The sequence below is a fragment of the Rhinolophus sinicus genome, linkage group LG01, assembly GCF_036562045.2.
Source record: "Rhinolophus sinicus isolate RSC01 linkage group LG01, ASM3656204v1, whole genome shotgun sequence".
NCBI lineage: Eukaryota > Metazoa > Chordata > Mammalia > Chiroptera > Rhinolophidae > Rhinolophus > Rhinolophus sinicus.
Window position 1 is genome coordinate 21,413,602 of NC_133751.1, and position 21,751 is coordinate 21,435,352.

General features: G+C 38.5%; 1 protein-coding gene across 6 annotated transcripts in view; it reads right to left on the reverse strand.

Annotated features, from left to right (window-relative positions):
- Positions 1 to 21,751, reverse strand: part of CHODL (chondrolectin) — a 431,404-nt gene that overhangs the window by 218,117 nt on the left and 191,536 nt on the right. For 4 of the 6 annotated variants that reach the window (XM_074326572.1, XM_074326580.1, XM_074326586.1 and 1 more), the window contains one exon: positions 18,849 to 19,030. The exons of the other annotated variants lie outside the window; for them this stretch is intronic. The gene's annotated coding sequence lies outside the window, so the exon portion shown is untranslated. The remainder of the gene's footprint in view (positions 1 to 18,848; positions 19,031 to 21,751) is intronic. 6 annotated transcript variants of the gene reach the window in all.

A 21,751-nucleotide genomic window follows, 5' to 3' on the forward strand; every position in this document is an offset into this window, starting at 1 on the left:
ATTTCAGGGGAGAAACAGCTTCATTTAATCATGTTGAGGAAAAGAATAAATGGACACTCTTAAAAGAAGCAACTTAAACAGATACCCTAGGTAACCACATTCCTGGAATATATCATTTTCTGGATAGTTACAAGAACATCACTGATGGCTCCTGGCAAGCTATTCACTTTGGTGCATAAAGAGACTTTTATTCTTAAATGACTTTTGATTTCTAAAGTTGAAAGGCATTCAGCAACAGTCACTGAGCTCTGAAATGACATAAGTACCAGGTGCACGAGAATCAACAGCGAGAGTAAAGTAACGATTTCCTCTTCCATCTAAGAGAAAGGCCCTGCGTGGTGAGAAATTCTACATGAACTCTGTACGGATCCCATTGGTCACCATTTGTAAATGGTTTCTCAGGTGTCCACTATGTGTCTGTCACTTGCTAGATACTGGGGAGAGGAGAAAGGGGGAATTCAAAGACTGACACAGCATGGGTCTTTTTTCATTAAGTTTACCCCAATTTTGTTGGAGGTACATATGATAAGTAACAATATCATATAAATGACACCAATAACGTGTGTTATGTTGCATCTGATTTTTAAGCAAAGCTCAGAAGGGTACTTGTAAGAAAACTAGGCAAATAGGAAGAAGGACTGACTCCCAAATGTGAGCCATACTTTGGAATGAGAGAGGTTTGGGGTTGGGTTGGGGCTGCGGATAAGCTAGCTGACAAGAGACATTCCAACAGGTAAGACACATGATTCAGGTATAACCATTGAGGCAAAGAGCCAACACAAATGATCTAAGAAGGAGAAGGGTATCCTCGCAAATGTATAGGGAAATCCAGACAATAACAAAGAATTCAGAAGTGACTCTAAACAGTGTAAGGAGAGTGGCCCACAAAATGTGGAGCGCTGGGCAATCCACGGCTACCACGATCCCAAGCCACGTGTGGAGGGCTCAGAGACACGTTATCTTCCTTCAAAGACAGGCAACAGAAGACTTGCCCCATCTGTGCCTGAGAAGGCAGATTCCTGGAAATGGCACTTAAAGCTGAGACTGGAACTGTCAATGTGCGTCTACTGGCAGAGGAGCTTGGGAGCAAAGGGGTTCTAAGCCTAAAAGGAGAAAGAATTACGGGGAATTAATTTAAAAAAAAAAGAGAGAGAGAGAGAAACTATAAGTAAGATAATTTTCTGCTTCTCACAGTTTGAAGCCAGGACCAACCACAAACAAAAGCACATCAATTCCAGCCACCTTTTATGCAAAGGAGAAAGAAACTACATACAATATCTGAGTTTTAGACAAAGCCACTCTACAAAGAGGAGATGGTAGATCTTGGAAAAAGACAAACTATTAACACCAAAAGAAGTGTGAATGACCAGGCACGTGGATAAACCCCCCATCATTAAACAGCAGAGGAGGCTGTCAGCACAAAACTATGGACAGGTCCCTGATAGCTGGCAGGTGTGCGGAAGAGGCTCTATCACCTTCCCTGACCCAACACACACTATTGCCAACGCTTGGCAGTAAACACACATTCTCAAGAGACTGGAGCAAGAGACAGAATGGCCTCAAAATGCTTCTAGGCCATTCCAAAGTGGGGTTCCAAGCAAGTCGCCAACACCATCTGGGTCTCCCACAATGCAACTCAATTCTGATACTATTTACCTGGAAAGCGTATTAGATTCCACTGGTTAAGGGCTTCGTCCCACAAGATTGCACCCGCCCCCAGCCCCACTTCAGATGCCAGTCACAAGTCCAGGTTATCACCTGTGCTTCTGACCAATCATAGATCAGATGTTCCCATGAAGAGAGGCATAGGGCAAAGTATGTGGGAAGGGACACAGGGCTTCCATGCCCTCTCCAGGCGGGCCACTATCCCCAAATCTCCAGGTGTTCACCAACACAGAAGCTCTCCAAACCCTGTCCTTTGGGGTTTTGTGGCGGCTTCATTACATAGGCATGGCTGATTAAATCATTGGCCACTGGTGACTGGTTCAACCTCCAGCCCCTCTCCCCTCCTCAGAAATCAGGGAGTTTTTGTTTCCCTGGCAACCAGCCCCCCTCCTTAGTTGACTTGGGAACTTTCCAAAAGTCCCTCATTAATATAACAAGACACCTTTATCACTCTCCACACTTGGGAAATTCCAAGGGTTTTGGAGCTCTATAACAGAGATAGGACAAGGACCAAATCTATATTTCTTATTATAAATCACAATATCCCAGCCTCACGATGGAAGAATGCAGCAATGAATGCTACTTGACATGCCACTGGAGTACATGGAGATTTTTAGGAAAATTCCTGCAATTATGCGGGACAAACATTGTTTTACTATAGTCCATTGGTCCACTCATGCATTCTGAAGGGACCTGGATCGAACTATATGGTTAATTGTATCATATTGAAGACCAATGGGCTTCTTTGGGACTTCTTCTGTCATCAAAAATGGAACTGGAGCAGATGGAAATCAGCAGCAATAGAGGCCCAGGCAGGAGTCACTCCAGGGAATTACTAAAAAGGAACCAAGTACATAAGGAATCACCCTGCTTGAGACCCTTTTCTCCTCTCAACATCAACAAAATGAATTACCCTGACTCTACAAAAGATAATGGGAAAAGCTTGTGAGATAATTCGGGAGTTGTGGATACATACAGAAATCAGCAAACAAGCAAAGTACCCAATTCTGCACTTACAGAGGTACATCCAGTCCTGTACTTCTCGATTATAATCCACGCTGTTAGTATTTTTCCCATGGTTGAGGAGGCCTGAGAAATAAGTGAGGTTTATGAAGTAGCGAGTGACAGGATTCCCCAATCTATGTTTTGGGAAGAAAAATCTTATCACTGGAGACTGGTGGTGTGTGCTATGAAGAGGAAGGGAGGCTGAGTACAATTACTGTTGAATCAGGGCAATGACAATGCAAATGGGAAATTAATAGTTTTACAGACATCATGTAGATAAACTTTCCAGATGAAATTAAAATGTAAATTTAATTATTCAATGAATAGTCTTTTCTGAAGTGTGAGTCCAAATGAAGCAGAAATTTTCAAACTGTTGTGTACTGATTGTTTCCAGATGTCCTTGGCTTCCACTTTGTTTGCCGATGTGTAATAAAGGAAAGTGCTACGCATGACAAGAGGGGAACAGCAGTTGCTGACCTAACACATCTGAGGTACCATGACACATATTTTAAAATGGCAATTGGCAGCTATCTGGTTAACTTGTTCAAAACAGATCAAGCAAACCAGAAGTAGATCATGCAAACCCAAATTTATCTAAGATATCTAGACTGACGGCCAACATTGATTATGTTAGACCACAAAGCAAAGTGAGATGTTGGCAATGTTTATGGACATTTACTGACAGTTGAACCAGAAATTATCTGTTTTGAAAATAATCCTCAACCTGTTAGAAACAAAGAATTCAAAATGAACCTTCTTCAAACAAACACTGAAATGGACTGGAACCAATTCTTACATAAAAGACACTACCCACAAATAAGTGTACCCACTTACTCTGAAAAAGGAAAACCATTCTCCTTTACAGCACAGCTACCAGGTCACTTCCACCAATCTCCTTGCTAAACTGAATTGTTGGCTTTTTTGTTTCTTAAACAGAAATAAATTAATTCTCTTTGGTTTGGGCATTTTCAAGTATACATTTAAATAAGTATAAGTGTGTACTTCTGTCTGTGTGTGTTTATATATTCATTCTACAGCTATTCTCTCTGCACTTCTAATTTCCTTTAATTCTGCTTAGATGAGTGTTATGGCTTCTTGCAGGTCCATTCACATGTAAAATACGAAACCCTTATCTATCACTCTCGAAGTGAGAAGGATTTGATACATAAAAGGCATTTTTTAAAATTTTATTTCAGCTTCAAAGGTAGCTTTCGTCTCTTGAAGAAATTTCAAAACATGAATGTTATGTTAATTTGTATAATCTCAGATTTAACAAGTCTCTTGATTAAATACTTTCACAGTCAAAGAGAAATAGTGGGGTACAATTATGCAGTCTGAATATATTTTCCCATAACTGTGTATGTTTGTGAATTTTTTTTGGGGGGAGGCAAGTTGTTTCTATGGATGGGAAAATAAGAGCCATTAAAAGATTAAATACAAAGTGATTTCATTATAACCAAACGCTCTTTACTTTTCTCATGCTTTTCCCTGAGTATTAACGTAAAAGGTCATAAACAGGTGAAATGCTAGTAGGGACACAAAATGCAGAGAAGCACGGTGGCACGCCTGCAGCTGTATAATAGGGAGAAACTTTAAAAAGATGCAGATGCCAAAAGCAGAGAATAAGGAGAAAAAAAAGGTCTTTTTCTGGCCAGAGAGATGACGATTAGGAAGGGGCTACTTCCTGGAATTTTTCCAATCTGGTATTTTTCTATGTAAATACTAGTAAACTCTATTTGACATATAGGTTAGCAAATTATTAATAGAAAGGTTTTTCAGTAACTCAATTTTGAGATATAGTCTTTGAAGTAAACAGCCATGGATGCCGAGAATGGCATCCCTGACACATCCAACTTGCATACAAGTTTGAATGTAGAACATCCTTTTGTGAATATTTTTGGGAAGAAAGATTAATTGACTACCTTTCCAGGAAGGCAATGTTACTTCTTAACAATTCTCACTAGCTTTAGTAGGTATTCACTGTATTTGTAATAATGTAACTTATTTTTTCAAAGCTTTTTGTATCTTAGGAGAAAGAAAAATATTATTTTAAGAGCTGGGCTTCCCTCCAGTTTTGTTGAAAGCTTCTTTTTAACGGTCACATCTGGCAGTAAAACAGCACCCGTGCCCAGGTATTGATATGCGTTATTACTCACAGATGGCCAGTGAGCCACCCCACCCCAGGCAACAGGGACACATCCTCAAGGTCAGCTTGCCCATCTGCACCAGACCTCTACAACAGAACTCTAGAGAATCCACATATCAGGATCACTGCCCAAATCCACCTTCAGCTCGTGAGATAACTGCTTGCAGACCAAAAACGTGAATAGATTAAAACCTGACCTCTCATCCAGGACAATGAAATAGAATTGATTGCATTCTCAATTCTTCACATTGCAGAAGTTTAGTTTCCTGGGGAAAATAAGCTATTTAGCTATTTATATGCTCTAAAGTACAAAAAGAGGGCTTTTAGGATGTTTATGTTACACCTTTAAAAGAGGATACATGTTCTTGATTCCACATTTTTGAGAAAAGTATAGAGAAAATGCAAAGTTATTTCTGCTTTCCCATGCCTTTGAAAATAGGTCCCCAGATACCCAGCCATTGACCTTAGGAGTAATCCAGCCCAACATTTGGGAGACCCTGAATTTATTGGTGTGATTTGATCTACCCAGGACCATGAAAACTCCTAGAAACTTCTGTTCAAGGAATTGAATTTGTCTTGCTTCCAATTCTTTCTAGCATCTCCGGCTCTTTTGATGTGGTCACATTAAAGATGGAATAAAAAAAAAAAAAACAATGAAAACCTTAGGGGAAGCAAACACTAGTCCTTTTCTTCTTCTCCAAATAAGTCCATTCACTGTTGTCCATTCTTTGTATGAGCTCTCGTATATTGAGCATTTATCATCCAAAGCTTGTTTATATTTGAGCAGCACTGAGTTACCATCCATTATTCTTCCTTTAACAAATGCCACATTAGCAATATAATCCCACCTCTAAGATATATTTTAAAGCTTTTATTAAGAGATGTGTTGGTAATCTGCTCACTGGAAATAGCTCTTAAGGATTAAAAAATCACAGTTTAGGAACTGTGATGAGTCAGTAAATCAGGCTTCTCCCTGCTCAGAAGCAAGCACAAGGGTCAGCTGGGGAATAGGTAAATTAAATGGTATACTTCCCCTAGTCGCGGCTTCATTTACTGATCTTGTTTGAATACGTTCCCATAACATTTTCCCTGGACACCTCTGAAAGGATTTCAAATAAGGATGCTTTTCTGTGAGCCATCTGGCGGCTTCCTGGAAAGCAACAACACAAGATGTCCCTACTCACAGAGATTGATGAGATTCCCAGGGGAACCTTTCAAAGCTGGTCATTTACAACAAGATGCTCACTGCGGGCCAAACTTGCTTTTAGGTAACTCTAGCTGAACTGATGCGAATACAGGCAATTGACGTTTTAAAGATAATGAGGTCAAGTCTCAGGCATAAAGAAATGGTAAAAGAACGCGCTTATAATAACACTGAAATCTTATGCAAAGGGAAAGAGACAAAAGAATTTCACCCAAAGAAGGTGAACATTCACATACAGTGTACTGTTCACTCAACAAGCATTTATGGAGCAGCTACTATGTAGCAGACATTAGGAATACGGGTACCACAGAGGCACAATCCTTGCACCCCAGAAGCTCATAGTCTTACAAAGAAGAGAGCCATATAAACAAATGTAGTTTAGCTTGAAGGTTATAGAAATAATACAGGAAGTAAAGTAAAAAAGATCAATGTCTGAACTAATCCCAATGAGATGTAAACCCAGCAGAAAAGAGAGTGCAAACTTAAGAGATAAACAATTGCATATTGTTGTTGAAGACTCCCTGGATGTGGGAGGTGTGGAGAGAAAAGCATTCAGGTTTGGGAGACTGAGAAGAAAATATAGAAGGCGTAAAGAAGAGAAACCTGGAGAAGAGCTCAGCTTGAGGGGTCATCGGTGTATCAGTATAAGTTAAAGTCAGTATAGGGCTAATACCGTGTTTCCCCCAAAAAAAGACCTACCATGAAAATAAGCCCCAGTTAAGACCATCAGCCAGACAGACGCATTTAGTACATTATGACGATGTTCCAGAAGAAGATGACATGTCTGTATTTGAATAAATGTGGATTGTTGTACACGAAAAAATAAGACATCCTCTGAAAATAAGCCCTAATGGAGAAAAAATTAATATAAGACCCCGGTCTTATTTTCAGGGAAACACGGTAGTCTACTAACCTACAAAAAAATAAAAATAAAAAAAAAATACCATGAATGGATTCTGAACAATGCCAGGTTTTAGAAGATAACAGAATCTGGTAAAGGGAACTGAGAAGTAACAGTTGGTGAGAAAGGAAACCAACATACAGTGACTTCTGGGGTGCCAAAAAAAAGTTTCAAAACAGGGAGCAGTCAGTTGTATCAAATGTCTCAGAAAAGTTAAGATGGGGACTGAAAAATATTCCTGGGATTTGAAAATCAAGAAAATGTTATTGAAGTTTGCCAGAGCAGTCAACAGAGCCTGGAAAGCAGTGTTGCATGCTGGACATATTGGTGTCTGAGGAGCCATTTAATTCATCATCCAACATAACTGAAGACTTAAATCACACTGGCGGAGAGACTGGAATATATATTCAGTCAGGCCAGCTATAAGAGATAGACTTTTTGTCAACTTGCCCAAAACCTTCTGAATCCTCTCAGTTTAGGTACCAGTAGTGCTGCTGTGTCGGTGGCCAGGCATTAACCCTTTGTTTGCTGTTATCGTGGAGAAATAAAGGGCATCTCCAAGGGGTTGGAGGGATGTAGTGGGTTTTTACCAACAGAATAGAAATATTTTACCAACCTGTAATTTTACCAGCCTGTAAGGCCATGTCAATATGTAGAGAGTGATTATCAGCCCTCAGATGACTAATAAGCAAGGTTGATCTCACGGATAATTTCAACTTGAGGTCATCAGCTTTTTAACCATAGAGTAGTGTGGTAAGTGGTAACCCATTTTTTTTTTTCAATTTAGTGTGTATCCTTTGTTCAGTATATACATACTGAATATATTTTGCATTGTTTCAGAATCCCACATTGTTCAGACAATAGGAGATCTAAAACAGGTGGAAGGCCACACCCTGTGACCCTCAATTCCACTCGGGGAAATAAATTGTGTACATCTAAAACAACTGGAAGTAATTACTAACTTCTAAGCAACAGTGTGGCAATGGGGGGGAAAGTACATTTTACATTAATTCGGGTGGAGCCAAGCTCAAGGGAGTGATCAGGATGGGATCATATTATTTAAGAAAGGCTTCAGAGCTGAGACTTGTGCCGAACAATAGGGTTGTAATACAAATACTTCCTTTGTAAATGTAATTGAAACTGTGCTCCCATTTCATCACTAAGTAAACAGGAGTGAAACAGGACTCAGTGGGTAGTTTAATAAAGGGAGCCCTTGCCTGGGTAGACCAGAATTCCATGCCTTTGTGATACTTATGGTGGGAAAAGCAATCTGCGTTTTGGGGGGATCTCTACTGGCCTTGTATGTAAAAGGATTCTTTGGGTTACCTGCTTTCTAATCCCTCCTCCAGTTCTAGGAGTCTGAGCTTCCACGGCTAAGACTCTAAGGCCACTCTGGTTGAAGAACAAGGGCAGTATACAGCAATTTGTGTGTCTGGGCCACCAAAGAGTAGACAAGGAGGAAGCAATTAGCTGCAGGGCTCTGTCAGTGGCGCCCCGAAGCGGGAATACGCACACTCAACCCTGTGGCCTCATCAACATCACGGCCTTATCTGTCAGCTCCTCACCCATAATCGTCTGCTCCCCTGTCTTCTCCTCACTGTGCACCAATCATGACATCAGTGCTAGGACCACTGAGGTTTCTGACAACACTTTATAGTACAGCCACTGCTATTTCGTTAAGAGCAGCAATTCCATTTTAATTTCCTGAATTCTAAATGTGATTACAATGAATATATTTGTTATAACATTGACACCTTTTTCAAATGAAAACTACCATTATTAAAATAACATCCACATTGTTCTAAGTATGGAAATGTAGGAAAATAATTTTCTTTCTCTCTCTGATGAGACCTATGTCCTCTCAACTGCAAAGATAAATGTCAATTGACTCAGACAATAATTTTGTTGACTTTCAGAAAGTAAAGGAGGAAAATTAGGTAATTTCTTATGAGTGAGTTAAACTTGTATTCTTTACAATAATAGATTTTTTTCTTACTTGTATTAAGTAACAAGTATAATATAGTCTATGACTCTGTACACTTTCCTTTTTTTAATTACTTCATCTTTATTTGATAAATAAGAATTTTCTCAAGTTAATGCTCGTGATCAAAAGCTACGATTTTAATCAAAAGTCAGTGTATAGAATTTCTTAAAAATCTTTTCTGAATTCCAAATGCTCAGAAAAGGGATCTCAAACTATGCCCTCACACTATCAAATGTCTGTATAGACATTAAGAGATGTTAAAGAAATGATAAAACCAAAAGCTTAGTGAGCCGAGTAAAGTTGACTGGGAAGTCTCAAAGACACACATATATTCTACTTGAGCCAAGGACTCAACTTTGTTCTCGTTTATTCCATAACCTGGACTTGATCACTTCTAAGGGGGCAATCAGGTAAATGCAGGAGGTGTGAGACACCTCATATACAGGACTAAAAGCTGAGGGCACATATATTTTATAGCAATCGTTCTCATCTCAAGGGCTAATTTTAGTTAACTATGTACTTTCCCTCCTTTTTTTTTTTTTTTTTCAATCTTCCTATTTCTTTATTTCCTTTTAGTGAATGTGATTCCATCCTTAACACAGAAATAGTGAGTGTTTTTGTCTTTATGGGCAGGAAAGAAAGGGCAAATTGAAGAGATTTAAGAAAAGGAAAAATATCCACGTAGGACAGCCGGATGGCTCAGCTGGATAGAGTGCTAGCTCTTAACAACATGGTTGCCGGTTCAATTCCCACATGGGCCAGTGAGCTGCTCCCTCCACAACTAGATTGAAAGACAACGACTTGGAGCTGATGGGCCCTGGAGACACACACTGTTCCCCAATATTCCCCAATTTAAAAAAATAAAATCATTAAAAAATGAAATAAATGAAAAAAAAAAGACATTTAAAAAGAAAAAACATCCATGGAACAGAATAATGTAGGCCAAAAAAGACAAGGAAATCAGGCTAAATGTCCCTCATCTTACAACAAAACAGAAGGAGCGCAGTGAATCACTCTGGGCCAAGAAAGGGCCTTCAGGTTCAGCATTGAAAGACCCAGGCTTTCAGAGAGCTGACTGAATTTTCCAGCTTATAATCAAAGACTCAGTGCTAAATAAACCTGTGTTTGTTGTACTGCTCTCTCCTTGTATGTATTTCCTGCAAGTTTAGACAAAAATAGCATCTTTGACTCTTCCTTTCTAACTAACTTCCACTGAAAAAACATCTTAATTTTGGTTTTACAGTCGTCCCTGTTTGTATCCCTTTGGCTCTCAACAGTGGGTGCTTATTCCTACCAACAGTCTGATGGGAACAGATGAGCATCTGAATTTCTTTTGATACTTTTGCAAGCTGGCTCTGCACACAGACACTGAATAAATGCTTTTGAAGATCATGTTATTGGAAGAGAAATATAAGAAAAAGGAGTAGGACACTAGGATATAGTGACAGTAGTGCAACTCGCCAGGAGTCAGGAAGCAACCTTCCTATTTCTTCTTGGCAGTAGTCTGACCTTAATAAAATACAGTATCCAGTGTTTGTCTTTTCAGTTTAAAATGAATATGAAGAAATTTGAGAGGGGCTAAAAGAGAACAAAAGAGTAAAATATAATGAGAAAAAAGTATTATAGAAAGCTGTTATTTGGAGAAAACAATGAAAGACATCGAGATTGTTTAATCTGGAAAAGAAAAGCCTATGGGCAGATTTAATGGAAAGCGTCATAATAAGTAAAAAGAAATCAATTAAATTATTCTTCATCTTGAGCGAGGAAACAATGAGAGGAAATGTGCTAAAACTAGAATGAGGGTGCGAGAACTTGGTTAGGCATAAGGAAGAAACTCTTGGCCTTGACATTGAAACTTTAGAGCAGGAGATGTCCAAACTTTTTTCAACGTTTTTCATCAAGGGCCATAGGCGGTAAAATACACAAATAGCCGGGCCACTCACTTGAGGTGAAGTACATATTGCCTCACCTGGTTTATTTAAGTAAACTAAATATATCTTTGGAATTTGCTGCGGGCCAATTAACAATGGATCATGGGCCGCAGTTGGCCCACGGGCCGCAGTTTAGACACCCCTGCTTTAGAGTACACTGCCAAAGAAAAAAAAAATTGTGAAATTTCTTGGAAACATCAATAACAATCTGTATTACTTGATGAAGGCATTTGCAAGAAAAATTTAAATTAGATAGCTTCTTGAAGTCCCAGTTCTGGGACATATTTATAAGAATTTGGCTACCTAAAAAGGTCAGATAAAAATTCCCAAGCTCAAAACATTTGTTCATACACAGTATTTAAGTCTCTGACACCTCCAAGTTTTACATTAGATTTTAAAAGCCTGAACTTTGCACTAAATTTTTTTTTAATTATGCTTATAATGTGTCTTTGTCTCTGTTTCTTGCAATAGGCTCTATTTTTAGAAGCTAGGACTTTTTAAGGCTTTGTGGTTATTGAAAAGAAGATAAGGACATTCTGATTTATAGAATTTGAGACATCCAAATTGACTTTATGATCAAGGCTTGCATAAAAAAGGTAAAAATAAAAACATCTCCCATTTCTATAATTCATGGTCCCTTCCAAGGTGAATTTCCTTCACCACCCTAGTAACAGCCTACCCTGTGTGGTTTCTTAACACCGGAGTAGACAAAACATGGAGGGGAACAGAAAGAGATGAAGATAAAGGGAAAGCAAGAACAAGCTCAGTTAGTATGAAGAGAAGATTGAACTTGACCTTGATTAGGGGAGAGGAGCAGACAATGAAAGATTTTAAGTAGCAAAGTTATACAATCCAATGTTTATGTTATTGAAATCATGTTGAAAGTGTGGAGAATGGAATAAAGTAGATTTGAGTGGATGTGCGATATGAGGATGGCTTAAATTGATAATGTCAGTCAGGATGGACCACATCAAGGGGTTCCAGAGGTATAAAAGAGGCAGAATGATTGATTGGATGAAAGATAGGCTGGGTGAATGAGAGAAAAATCAAGGACAATTCTCAAGAACCTGATATAAAGAAAGACTGAGAGCATTAAAGTGCTTCTTTTCTGGCTCAGCCACTCAAGCCCCCAAGCTCCAAGGGTACATATGAGAAGACTTTGCCAGTTATACAAACTCCTCAAAATCCTTTTCTTTCTAAATCAAAGGCATTCAGTTAAACAAATAGTTGGATTGTCTTTAACGTATTTCTGGAGCCCTTTTCTGAGATATCTTTACTTAATCTTCACAGCAGACCCATAAATTATTTGACAAATGGAGTACTAGAGTTTGCAAGCCTGGAGTCCAAATTCCCAGACTTGCTTTAACAGTACTTCCAGTTTTTGTAAAATCTTATTCCCAAAACTCAAGTGATGTTTTTCCCCCTTAAAGTATATCATTTCCAAGGTCAAATCAAATTCCAACTATTCTGAATGTCTACGTGTAGTAGCAAATCCACTCATTCTGATTTCCAGGTTTATTTGGCAACTCTAAGCTAAGCTGCTCTGGTGGTTTTTACATTAGCACTCCCCTGGTGACAGTCAAAAGGGTCACCATGCAGAGTTTTAATTGAATCTGCCTAACACTCTCCTGGAGATTAAAGGTAAGTGTTTCCAAGGGGAAAGAAAAGTAATAAAACAGAACAGCTTAAAGTCAGGTTGTAAGAGAAAGGAGCAGAACAATCGTATAGCATTTACATTTATGATGATAATAGCACAAATCCTGCTAAAGAAATACTTAAATTCGGGATTTGTTCTCAGGGAAACTTTCTCAGAGGTTGACAACAGGAGAGCAAGAGTAGCCATTTAATCATTCACTGAATGCTATCTACAATCATGAAGTAAGTCTCCAGGAATATTATCTAATTCCATGACCTCAGGCAGGTAAGGTTGTTGATTCCCTTCAGAAAAGAAATCTTAATTATTTTTAAACTGGCTGAATTTTGATTCAATTGGTCAACATGATAGGCTAAAAATTTCTTAGAAGAGAACTACTCTTTTGTTTAGAACACCTAATGACGTTTATTTATGAAAGATAACATCAACAGAGCATAGAGAAGATGGGAAAAGTTTAAAGAAAAAAGTAAAATCTTTAACATAATAAATTAATAAAAAGTGTTCCATTTTCCCTTGGAAGAAAAAGAGAAATGGGATTTTCTGATATCTTTGAATATCTTTTCTATTGCATTTACTCTCTTCGCTTTTTTTGGTTACACACACACACACACACACACACACACACACACACACTCCTTACTTTGTATTCCTTAGAATATTCCTATAATCATTTCTGTGTCTTTGTTTTATCCCATCTCTCTGATGACTGAAAATTTCAGTCATGTATATTTTTATTTTTAGTTGCTTCTAAATATGTCTTTCATCTCTATAATATACTTTTATGGTTGGAGAGATATTCTTTTACATATAATAAAATGTACCAATCTTCCATCTACAGTTTGGTGAATTTTAACAATTATATTCAGCCATGTAGCTATCATCCAACTGAAGATGCAGAACAATTCTATCTGCTCCCACACTGCCTTTGTGTCATATGTTAGGATGCTGTGGAGTGATTCCTGTGATTCTTAGAATCACTTTCATCTAGCTGAGAAGGGCTACTGTTTCTTAAATATTTCTGAGGTTTTCACAAAATGTCTAACAGTTACCACTTTGATCTTTACCCTGAGGTCATTTCTTACTCTGAGAAGCTTTTCCCATCTGGGGGGATTGGGCACTAATTTTATTTTCCAATCAAGCAAGCTCTGGGCCTTATTTCCTTTAAATTCTGCTTATAAACTTGACAATCCCCACTTAATTTTTCTCTCTCTCTTCTCATACTTTATTGTGTACCGCTCAGAGAAGCCACTTGATAAATACAAAATTTTGCCTGGTAATCTCCTTAGCCAGAACCATAAATTAGGCATAGTCCCTATTTTTCAACTAATCTCGGGACAGGGTTTTGTCAACATTTTACCTAATACCTAAGTCACTATCTTTCAGACCTCCAACAATAAATTCATTATTTTCAAATCTTTGCCACTTTTTCAGTCACTGATTGCTGACCAGTACTAAACCCACTACCACATATTTAAGGTTTCGTTACAGCGGTTCCCTACCTCTAGTACCAGTTACCTAGTGCTACATATTAAACAATTCTATTATTTAATGCCTGAAAACTATAACCATTCCATTTGTGTGTTATGCTGTGAACCAACAACTTGGGCTGAGCTCTGCTCAAAGGTTCTTCTGCTGGTCTTTCCGGGGACGATTCAGGTGGTTGTAAGATGACCTCACTCATATGAGTCACATGTTTGGCAGCTGGTGCTGGCCATCTGCTACACCTCTGTCTCCAATTCATCTCATCCTCCAGGAGGCAAGCCCAGGCAGGACTCTTGACCTAGGGTCACAAGTCTCACAGCATCACCTCTGCCACACCCCATTTGTAAAGGAAAGCAAGTCACAAGGCCAACCCACAGTCAAGAGGCAGAAAATCACTCTATCTTTTGATGGGAGGGAGTGCAATACCATATTGTAAAAACGACGTTCAAAAAGTGACAGAAAAAAATTATTGCAGCCAAACTTTACAAATAATCTGCTACTTCTCACAAATGTTCATATGTTGTATTTTCATTATCATTCAGGTCAAAGTATTTTCCAATGTCACTTTTGATCTCCCTTTGACTATATTATGTTTAGAATAAATGTTGCTTAATTTACAAATATGGGGGATTTTCTGGTTATCTCATTTTATGGGTTTCCAATTAAATTTATCTGTGATCAAAGAACATACGTGGTATAATTTTAATTCTTTGAAATCTATAGAGACTTGTTTGATGGCCTTGCACATGGTCTTTTTGGTGAATACTCAAGGTGAAAAGAATGTATATTCTACTCTTATAGGGTTCAATGTTCTATAAACATCAATTAGGTCAAATTAGTTAATAGTAATATTCAGATCTCTTTACTTACTGATATTTTGTCTACTATTTCTATCAGTTTTACAGAGAAGGAATGTATTAGTCGGGATTCCCCAGAGAAACAGAACCAGTAGGATAGAGACAGAGACAGATATAGAGACGAGACAGAGACAGAGATAGAGATGAAGAGATTTATTCTGAAGAACTGGCTCACACAATCATGGTGGCTGAGAGCTCCCATGATCTGCACTACAATCTAGAGACCCAGGAAAGCCTGTGGTGTCGTTCCAATCTGACTCCGAAGGCCTGAGAACCAGGAGCACTGATAGTCTAAGTCCCAGAGCCAGGTGAGAAGCCCAGTGTGCCAGCTCTGAGAGTCAGGCAGAGAGATCCAGTTCTCCCTTCCTCAGCTTTTTGTTCTATTCAGGCATCAAAGGATGGGATGACGTCCACCCCCATTGACAAAGGCAACTTGCATTACTCAGTCCACCATTCAAATGCGAATCTCTTCCAGAATCATCTTCATAGACACACCCAGAAATAATGTTTAATCAGATTTCTGGGCACTTCAGAATTTGATTAGGGTTCTGTCGTTATTACTCTTTTACCAAATCCATTTTGTTTGGGTTGTGTGTTTTTTTGTTTGGTCTTGGGACAAGTCTCGGCAGAGTTCTGTGTTTAAAACATCACTGTACGTCAATCCACAGGTTCTCTAGGTTGTTGTCTGGAAATACCCCACCTTCACTTTGTTTCTCCCCCAGCATTTTCCCTTAACTAGGAGCTATAGCTCAGATATAAGAAATGATTTGTCATCATGTTCCCCCCTTCCCTTTGTTCCCTTCTCTGGTTGTCCATCTGTCTCTCTGGATCACATCACTTTAATCAAATAATAGTTGAATAGCCCTTTCAAGACAGTAACATTTACTTTTACTTTTTCCTGCTAAAGATTAGAGAAGACAGGTCAGCTAAGCATAGTATCTCTCATTTCAGTCCACAATCCATATTATTTGGCAGGTTTGTGACAATGTTTGAGGCATAGGAATTTAGCCATTTCCTTTTTCATTAAAATTGAAGAGGAATCGCACCACCTCTCCACCCCTCCCCACATATTGGTTGTGTTTCTTTGGTAGTTTCTGAGTGAATGAAATGGAGACAAATGTATTTTAGCGACAATGTTTAACTACAAGTTCTTTGTTAAAACAGACATAAAATATTTAACTTGCAACGGAAAAGCCAAGTATGTTTCACTTTCAGAATACAGATGCTTTTGCTCTTCTCACCCAGACAATTTAATCTGGAAAACTTCTTGAGGCCAGAATTACTCTGTAGCTTTCTAGAAATCGGGTCCCAAAGTAATATAAATTACAACTGAGAATTGGGAATCCATTTCCTTCCAGAAATTATTCACAAGAAGAAACAAAGTCTAGGTTGTTTTAAGCAGCTTCACGTCTCCAGTATATTACTATTGGAACCAGCATTAACACTGCACTCAGGGTTCATAAAACCGATGAAATCAGTTCCCAATCAGAAGAGTTAAGCTGAAAGTAATCAAACTGTTACATAATTAGATATTCTAAATCCATATCCAAATTTAGCACTCCATGGTGTTTTATGTACCTTATGAAGCATTTCTTAATCACACAATAATAATCTGATCTCTGAGTGATTTTTCCACATTCATACCCAGTAATGCATTTCCAAACTGAAAAGTGCTTTTCACAGCACTTTCTGAATACATACAAAAAGCACCTCCCAGGTGAGAGTGAAAGCAATATGAAATCAATTCCATAATTCCAATTTTGCATTAAATATATTCCTATGTTTTGCTCCCAATTTAGCAAGCAAAGAAGAACTGAACTCTAAAAGTTTCTAGTTTGCAATGAAGACGCTGTAATTAATTACTTTTAGGTGTGGAGGACCATTCTTATTGGACAAGTCTAAGATTCCTTTTCCATATTCAGCCTTGGCCAGCAGAAGCAACTAATGAACTCTCGATGAGTTCACCTCATACAAAATGAGGTTTTTAATAAAGAAATTATTAAATCTCTGCTTCTAAGAAGTTTGTGCATGTGCCCACCACTTTCATCCCACTACTCTCTGCCAGGGGTGTTAGCAAAGAAAATGAAATATGTTTCTTATCAGAAATGCAGTGGGGGCGGGAGGGGAGGTACCAACAGTCTATAATGGTCACATAAACCTTGATCTCCACACGTCTGTTCTTTCTAACCTGGGAAAGGTCAAGCATCCTTGTTATTCATAAGCAAACTATCAGAACAACACAGCCCCTAAGAGCACGCTATTCTGCATTAACCAGTTACAGCCATTCAAGACTAATATCCACACCAGGACAAATAAACATACATACTAAAGAAAAAGTTCCATAGTTCTCACATCAGGAATTTGTGATCCCAATGGGACAATTCAATTATTGGCCTAAGGAACTGCCCTTTTAAAAGAATCACTTTGAAAAGACACTGAAAATTTATTTTAACTTCTTAATTTCTACACCTCATATCAAATAGTATCAGGTCCTCACATAGAAATATGGCAACAGCTGAAAAGAGAAGATGGTAATTTTTAACAGGCTCATTTCATCTCATTCTACAGCTTGCTCATAGTAAGCTGGGAGAAATTTAAATTTCTCCTCCACATATATGGTCACTGCCCAATTTTTCAGACATTCGTAAGCAGTATCTGTACTAGAGAAGTATCCTGCTTCTGGATGCTATTAGAGCACGTCATTGTTTTGTGTGTGTCGTGTCGAGCTAAAGACATTTCACAACACAACCTTCAGTATCCAAAACTTTTAAAGATACCCATAAAGTCACTTTTCCCTTCTAATTCTTCCCCGCTAGTAGGAGTCTCTTTTGGCTCACTTTGAATTCTGCTAGGAGCTCCAAGCAGTGGTCACTCTCAGCTGCACCCATTCCCTTTCTTCTGTGCCATTTCAGTCCACTGTTCTTCATCCTCCACCTCCATAGCAACAGCTTTCAGACCCCGGAGAATCACACCAAGTCAGGTTCAGGGTGAAAGACTGTCATCAAAGGGTTGCTCTCAGCGGAGAAGAGAAGAGCTCTTCTTTATTGCCCACCAGATCTATCATGGCATACCTCCAGAGGACTTAGAAGAACTTTAATATCATAATTTGTAACCCACCATTAGACTCTGAAGCTGCTTACAAGACATGAATTTGTTCTTTGGGCTCTGAAACCTGGCTGTGGTGTCTTATTAATCGTACTCCCTGTGTGATTGATAAGCAACACTCCCTGTACCAAAACTGCTTGACCTAAAAACTCTCTGTTCTGCAAGACGTAAACTGACACTAGGTCGTAGATAAATACTTGATCATATGTTACTAAGTGTTACTCTTTGTTCTTATCTCAAAGCCCCACTTGCTGACTGAGTTGGCTGAACTTGAACATCCAGTTGCCCCCACCAATCAGAAAATGAGCAACGTAAGTTTCTGACGATGTTTCCCTAGCATCCCATCTCTGTTAGTCACCCCCTTGTAACTTACGTCTTTAAAAACCCTGCCTTTTCCCCTATCTCAGAGCATGTTTTCAGTTCATGCCAAAGACTATATTCTCTGATTTGCAAATTCATTGTCTGGTGAGAGTCCTGTTCACAGACAACCATTTTCTCACTGTGTCCTCACATGGCAGAAAGGGTGAGAGAGCTCTCTGGGGTCTCTTTTATAAGGACACTAATCCCATTCATTAGGGTTCCACCCCCATGACCTTAACAGCTCCAAAGGCCCCACCTCCAAATTATACCATCACACTGGGGATTAGGTTTCAATATACAAATTTTGGGGGGACATAAAAGTTCAGTCTATAGCAGTATTTATACATTCATATATTTTCATTACACAGTATATCATGTCCGCACATTAAAATGTTAAAACAAGTCAGATAACATGAAAATTCTTCTTTGAGTAACACTTACCTTTAGTCCCCTTCCCATCATGCCTAGGGATCACCCCTATTCTTGCAGCTTCCACTCTCACCCTCTTGTAACCCTACCACCTCAATGTTATGAATAAGCCCAGTCGAACTTACCTGAGGATGAGAGACCATGTGGAGGCGAACTGAGGCATCTGCAACCAATATCTAGCACCAACTGCCACACATCTGAGTGAGGACAACGTGGGCCCCCTCGCCTAGTCACATGGAACCTTCAGATAATTGCAGCTTGGATGACCCCAGGTGAAATCAGGATAAGACCCTCCCAGATTGCCAACCTATGGATAATGAGAAATAATAAACCATTGCTTTATGCCATCAGGTTTCAGATTGGTTTGTTATGAAGAATTAGATCATGGAAACATATCCTTTGCCCATTTTTCTATTAGGCTAGTAGTTTTTCCTTTTTAAAATGTTGTTTTCACTTTTTTATTCTGAAAGTTACTCCTTTTTCTAATTTAGATATAATTGACATATAACATTATATTCGTTTCAGGGATACAACATAATGATTCAATATATGCACGTATTGCAAAATGATTGACACAATGAGTCTAGTTAACATCCATCACCTCACATTTTCTTTTCTTGTGAGATAAAAACTTTTAAGGTCTACTCTCTTAGAAACTTTCAAATATACAATTCAATATCATTAACTATAGTCACCATGCTGTCTATTACATCCCCATGACTTATTAAAATCTACTCCTTCTCAATGATAGGTTTCACAAACATTTTTTTCTAGTCTATCAGTTGTATCAGTGTTCATGAAAAGCAGAACCAGTAGGAAACATATATTAACAGGGTGATTGCAAGGAATTGGCTGATGCTATTGTAGGGACTGGCAAGGTAAGTCCAAAAGCCACAGGGCAGGCCTCGCCAAATGAACTGAAGCTGCAGTTCATGGGGTGGAATTTGCTTCTCCTTCAAGGAAGCCTCCATGCTCCTCTGAAGGATTTCCAGGGAACAAATTGAATCAGGACCACTCACAATATCGAGGCTCATCTCCTTTACTTAAGCCAATTAATTATGGACTTTAATACCATCTTTGAAATACCTTCACAGCAACACCTATTTATATGGTGTCTCATTCTGCTAAACGAGATAAGTCAGACAGAAAGACAAGTGTTGTATGATATCACTTAGATATGGAATCTAAAAAGTTGAACCCGCAAAAAACAGAGAGCAAAATGGTGGTTACCACGGGGTGGGGGAGACAGATAAGACTGATGGAGTTTAGAGGTACAAACTTGTAACAAGTACTAAATAAGCACAGTATAATGACCTTAGACAAAAATGCTGTACTATAATTATGTAATGTGGTAAATATTGCCACAAAAGCAATCATATTGCAATACATAAATGTATCAAAGTAAAACCCTGTACACCTTAAACTTACACAATGTTATATGTCAAATTTATTCAGTAAAAAAAGTTATTTGGTGTCTTTAATCAAAATTGTTTTTAATTCTGATGTAATCAAATGTATCAGTCTGCTCATTTGTGTTTTTGGTATCATGTTTAAAAATCACTTATTTTGTCCATGTTTCCAAACAAATTCTCTTCTACTTCATGGACTTTGTGGGTTTAGCTGCTGTTTTTGTTCTTTGCAGTACTATTAGGTACTATATCTTTTTAAATGACTAGCGTATGGTAAGAACACTAACTTTTCCCCCAACTCAATTTTTTTGAAAAATTAATGTCTTATCCATTTATTTGAAATGCCATGTAGCTTACAAGTGTAGGTTTCATGGGGACATTATCCCTGTCTCTTATCTTATACTAGACACTTGGCCAGTGTTTCCTTCGCACTGTGAACCAAGGCCAATTGATCAGAAAGACAAGCTAGCTGTGCATCCTCTCAGAGTGCTGAAAAGAGCTGATGCCACGCTCCTCGATGTGTATAGTATGCGTGTGGGAAGCACTGGAAACCAGCTTTTTCAGATTCTATAAAGTGGACAACTGCAAAGGCAATACTGCTGTGTGACCCGCTTCCGGCCATTAGAATTGGGCCAGAGATGGAAACCTGAAGCCAGGTGAGCCACCAGAGTGAGTCTCTCTTTTTAAAATTTGCGATTAGGTCTGAGAATACATCCACATCTGCCTTGTCTTTTGAACTAAAGGGGCATAAAAATCTCTAAAGTTACGACGTAGCCATATTTTACCAAGTAGACAGAGTATAAGAAAAACAAGACTAAAGACTGAGAAGAATAAAGCAGGGTAGATAAAGATTCAGAGATACGAGATGGCAATCCATGCTGGCTTCCTACGGTATTTCCTTATTCCAGACCCTACCAAGGTCTACCTTCATTCTGGCCTTGGAATTCCATGAAAAATCTCTCTTTTTATCAGTAGCATGAATACTTGTCTAATGCCATAGATGCCTTTATCTTATCCGAATGGAAGTTTGTTGGTTTATTAAAAGGGCTCACAAGAGAGAAGTTTACCAAGTATGAACATTCAATGAGCCTTGGGAATCTGACAGTGAACTTTACAGTGGAAATAAAGAGTATCTATTAACACAGATAAGTTACTTAATCAGAGATTAGTTAGGAGAGCTTCTACTCTGCTCACAGCAGATAAACTCCAGTTTCCCTTGGAGTTTATAATACACCATAATATGTATATAAGACACACCCAAAAAAGTATATAAAACATAAATGTACAGCTTTAAAAAGTGACACACATGAAACCTCCATCCAGGTAAAAAAAAATGAACATTAGCAGAACTCCAGAAGCCTCCATAATGTTCCCTGCCAATTACTGTAATCCTCTGCCCCCCAAAACCAACCACTATCCTCTCTTCTAGCATTATAATATAATTTTACCTATTACCAAACTTTATGTGAATTGAATCTTAAACTATTATCTTGTCTTATTTCTTTTCCCTAATATTATGTTTATGAGATTCCTCCACTGTAAGTTGTCATCATAGGTCATTAGTTGTCTCTGCTGTCTAGTATTTCTTTGGGGAAATAACTGAATTTACAGCCCAATTA